Source organism: Tasmannia lanceolata, unplaced genomic scaffold, assembly GCF_043159265.1.
Source record: "Tasmannia lanceolata isolate RefF3 unplaced genomic scaffold, GAP_Taslan_0.1 ptg000012l, whole genome shotgun sequence".
NCBI lineage: Eukaryota > Viridiplantae > Streptophyta > Magnoliopsida > Canellales > Winteraceae > Tasmannia > Tasmannia lanceolata.
Genome location: NW_027518689.1, coordinates 37,397,512 through 37,402,650, shown reverse-complemented (window position 1 = coordinate 37,402,650; position 5,139 = coordinate 37,397,512). Strand labels below are relative to the sequence as shown.

The 5,139-nt window shown below is 42.0% G+C and overlaps 1 pseudogene; it reads left to right on the top strand.

Annotated features, from left to right (window-relative positions):
* The first annotated feature begins 2,188 nt into the window (after positions 1-2,188).
* Positions 2,189-4,460, top strand: LOC143888080 (AAA-ATPase At2g46620 pseudogene; annotated as a pseudogene).
* Positions 4,461-5,139: the final 679 nt, after the last annotated feature.

Sequence of the window (5,139 nt, the reverse complement as noted above, 5' to 3'; positions counted from 1 at the left end):
TACATGACCAAAATTGGTGAAAAACTCACAAGATAATTTCAAGATAAACTTATTCAATCAGGATAGCCAATTTCAAGAGCAGCTTATCGAAGGATTTCAATCCCACAATCGCTTTGACCAAGGGTGATGAAGAAAACACGCATCTTTTTAAGATGTCTTCTAATCCATTGATTCTTTGCACTTCTCAATCTTGCGAATGAGATTTTTGCTCGGCATGGGGACTTAGACCCACAAACACTGTTCTCCACAGGAATAGAAATCCTTGGGTGTTAAAGTATAAAAGATCAAATAACGTCATATCCAACAGCTTAAGCTTTTGGAGTAATTGGTTGATTAATTAAGTCCATAATTGCCCTGGTTCAAAACTCCTTGTTATTAAAATCCACAAACAATTTGTGTTTGTTAATCATCAAAGCAAGGTGATTGAATGAACCCATGGGGAACCCTTGGGCTAACAAATAGCCAACCCAAAAAGGGGTCACATGTGCCACATGTAGGCCAAAGAGGGGCCACTCGCAAGGGGGTGTAATTGGTTGATTAGATAACACCAACTCCAACTCCAACTGTCAAACAACCAATTACTCCAAAAGCTTAAGGGGCCACACGTGAGGAGGAGTGTTAAATCTTAAGCTCCCGGAGTAATTGGTTGTTTCAGTCTAAATGATTAAAAACACCAACTCCTTGATATTAAAAAGTCCACGTGTAGGCCAACCAGAAAAAAGAGGGGCCACACATGAGGGTGAGTGTTAGAGTATAAAAGATTAAATAACGCCATCTCCACAGCTCAAGCTTGTCGGAGTAATTGGTTGTTTAATCGGAGCAATTGCCAGGGGTTCAAAACTCCTTGATATTAAAATCCACATGTAATGGCCAACCTCAAAAGAAGGGTCAAACGTGCCACGTGTGGGGCAAAGATGGGCCACAGATGAGAGGGATTGTTGAAGCTTAAGCTTTTGGAGTAATTGGTTGTTTCACACAGGGATCTTCCTACTAATGTGCAAGTAATTCTGGTTTCCAAGTAAGTTAGGATGGCCCCCTTTTGTTTTTTTTATTTTCTACCTAATCAGTAAAAATCTAAGGTCCCGGGGTTTCGTCCCCAAGATAACTTCGGGGTAAATAGAAAAAAAAATCCTACCAATTAAGGCATTTCCGGACGTGAACTGAGGATAACATGCTTATCCAAGGATAAAATAAAATCCATTTTGAGAATGAGAAAATGTAACCAGTTCGTTACTCACTGGCTCTTTGTTCAAACTCCATTGGTAGTCCAAACGCATGCCAAATGTTTAACACTCAAAACAAGAACAAGGAAGCTTCATATGCTCCGCTGTTGCTTGGTGACTAAACCTTAAAAAAACACCCGGTCGCCGTTTATAACACTCAAAAACTCGCTAATTCGCCCCTCTTTATTCTAACTTTTTTAAAAGAAAAACCTAAAGATGACCACGAACGCATGCTAAACGTTTTGGAATAAACTACACAAAAATCTAACCGCCCTTAACAAAACGTGTAAATGCTTACACCCAAACACGGTGTATAGCATCTTCATATCTTTACAATCTTTCAAGGTTGTCGTGGTCCGTTGGATTTGGAAAGAAATGATGACGTTTTATACTGAGTTTCGGTGTATATGTAACATTAGATAACTTTCCCAACTAAACAACACTCTTTCACGCGTTTGAAGCAATCCCAGAAAGAAATTTAACTTTAAAATATGAAAAGATTTAGGGGAGTTGGATAAATCGACTCCCCATCTGTCTATCTCTCTCCTCTTTAGAGAGGAGAGAGATAGACAGATGGGGAGTCGATTTATCCAACTGGGGAGTCGATTTATCACTGCCCTTTTATTATTTTCTTACCTTCCATTTTCTCAATCGTGTATAGTCAAACCAAAGACATTTTCTTGGTAAGTTGGTATTTCATCCTCTTATTTCCACTTCATCAAACAACTCGTCTTTAAATAATAAGTTTCCATTGACTGTTACCAACTTAAAATTTCGTGTGAGAGAAGAGGGCGTCAAATACCAAAACAAGGGGTTGGATATTTCTTATGTTAGGCAAACGGCCAACCATATATAATTCGGAGGGTAGTTTTGTCCTATTAAAGTCGATGTTATTTTAGTAATTAACTACAACATCGGTGGTGGCTTTATTATATCCTCCAAGTAAATAATGTCCAATAAATTCTGGACTCCAAGTCTAACTAGAAAAGCTCCGGCTTTCCAAAAAAAACTCCTCCTCTCACCGCTTTTGAATAGAAAATTCTCTGTTAAAAAGGAGCGAGACGGCCGAGGAAGATTTAAATTCCACGTTTCTGAATTTTCCATCTTTGTTTTTCTCATTCTGAAAATGAGTTTTTCAGATTGAAACTATCGAGGATGTTATACAGAAACGTCCGCTTCTAGCTCTGGCCTTGAATTTCTCTTCGGCACTCTCTTCATCGCATTTTAGAATTGAATCTTTCCCGTTCCGGCACTCGGAAAGATGATTTCTACTTCGAGAAGGAAACACTCTCTGTAAGATCTTCAATAAAGCTTCTTGAGGATTTCGCTGCTGAAATCGGCGATCTAAACCGATTTCTTTGCATCTAGAATCATGATCTTCTCGAATATGTGGCTTTTGCTCGCGGCTATTGCCGTTGGCTTCTTTGTTCTCCGAATAATCCTCTCTGCTAACGTCCTGCTCTTGATTCTTAAAAGATGGTGGAGATCGATTGGAGATCGGTTTCACGTCTATCAATTTTACAAAATTCCTGAGTACAACGAAAGCTTTCAGGAAAATCAGCTTTACAGAAAGGTTTCCTTATATGTAAGTTCCTTAGCATCGATTGAAGATTCCGATTTTGCGAACCTTTTCTCCGGGAAAAAGCCGAACGAGTTCTTCCTGCAGCTAGACGCGAACCAGATTGTAGAGGATTCCTTCCTCGGAGCGAAAATCTCATGGAAAAACGAACAGAAAAGTGATAAAAGCAGCTGCAAAGTGTTCGTGTTGAAGATCCGTAAGGAGGACAAGAGGCGGATCCTTCGTCCTTATCTCCAACACATCCAATCGATTTCAGACGAGATCGAGCAGAGAAAAAAAGAGATCAGGATCTTCACGAACGTTGAAGCAGAGAACCGAAACGGAGGCCGGTGGAGGTCCGTTCCGTTCACGCATCCTTCGACTCTCGATACTGTCGCCATGGATTCCGATATCAAGAACAAGGTGAAATCAGATCTCGAATCATTTATCAAAGCGAAACAGTACTATCACCGACTCGGCCGAGTCTGGAAACGGAGTTACTTACTGTACGGTCCGGCCGGAACCGGAAAAACAAGCTTTGTTGCCGCCATGGCCAGATTCCTCTGTTACGATATCTATGATGTCGATTTGCCACGTGTCACCGACGATTGTGATCTAAAATCGCTCCTTTTACAGACGAGTAGTAGATCGGTGATCGTGATCGAAGATCTCGACCGATTTCTCGGCTGCAGCGGCGAGAAATATACGAAGGTGAGTTTATCGGGGATTTTGAATTTCATGGACGGGATTTTCTCGTGCTGTGGAGAAGAACGAGTGATGGTGTTTACAATGAACAGCAAGGAAAATATCGATCCCGCGATTTTAAGGCCAGGGCGATTAGACGTTCACATCTATTTCCCGCTCTGCGATTTCTCGGCGTTTAAAACGCTTGCGAGCAGTTATCTAGGGATTAAAGATCACAAGCTCTTTCCTAACGTTGAAGAGGTTTTTCAGACCGGAGCGAGTTTGAGCCCGGCCGAAATCGGTGAGATTCTGATCGTGAACCGGGGCTCACCGAGTCGGGCTCTGAAATCGGTGATCAGCGCGTTGCAAACAAATGGCGGAGGAAGGGGGGCGGGAAAGATGGGGCGAAGGTTGAACGAGTCGGAGAACGAGTCACGCTCGGGTGATTCGGCCGACTCGGCCGTGGTGTTGTGCCGGGAGAGCTTTCATACGGTACGCGAGTTTCGGAAGTTGTACGGCCTGCTGAGGATGAAGAGCAGTGGAGGTAGGAAGGGGGCTTCGTTCGAGTTGGAAAAGGAGGGTCATTGAGCGATACGATACGATACGATACGATGCGATTCGTTTCGTTTTATCGCAGATATCGGGTGGGAGATATAACCGATATATGGTTGGGTGACAGTCAAGACACGATTCATGATTTTCCTTTCTTTTTACTATATTTTGGGAGACTATATTTTCGCCCTCCATGTAGGATAATACACCCCCTCGTAAGTGTTAGAGTCTGCCCACAATTCACGTTACAGGGGGTGTATTATTCTACAGGGGGGCGAAAATATCATCTACTTATATTTTTTGGGCGGGCTGGGAATTAGAAGATGAAGTGCGCTGATTGGTATAACGGCCCTGTAAATTGCCACATTACCCTTAGAACTATGTAGAAAAAAGCATTGAAAGTTCTTTTTTTCTCGAATTTTATTTCTTTGTTTCAGGGGTTATTTATGTCTTTTGGCCTCTCTAAGTCCTTTGGTCATTTACAGCTAATGTCTAGCGTTAGTGCTAGGGGGACACTAATGATGCTACAAAATGAGGTTAAGAAGATCTGAACTGTTCATCAAGTGGGCCCACCTGAGGCATGGTAAATCAATAGCCTTAATTGAAAAGTTTAAAGCCTTCAAAGTTCAAACGGTGGGGTTTTTTCACCTACCCTTTTTATTCTTTGATATAAAATAGCTGGCAACCATAATTATTCCTTAATTTTGTGTCTGGCCGAACCTTTTCTTGTACATTAAAACAAAAGGAAGATGATTCCCCATCCTCATGTTTTGATATCGACACACCTCTCTTTATTTTTACACTTCTCTATGGAAAATGACGCAAGAGAGTTACAGTTCCCAACAAGCGACCAACAACCAACCAGATAAGTACACCGTTTAAAAATAATGATCATCACAACAAAGAGAGGGCCGATATCATTCACCTTCTCTTTATTTCGAACTACATACTGCTAAAGAGAAGTGATGAACTGTAGGGGATGGGCTGTCAATGGGGTGTCATTATCAACTCCCGAGAGAGAGAGAGGATTGTATTTGGCACGGTCATTGGTTCAGCCTTTTAGCCCGAGTCGCGAGTCAGGAGTCAAGGGTGGTATCTCTGGCTTGGGTTGGAGTGACCAGT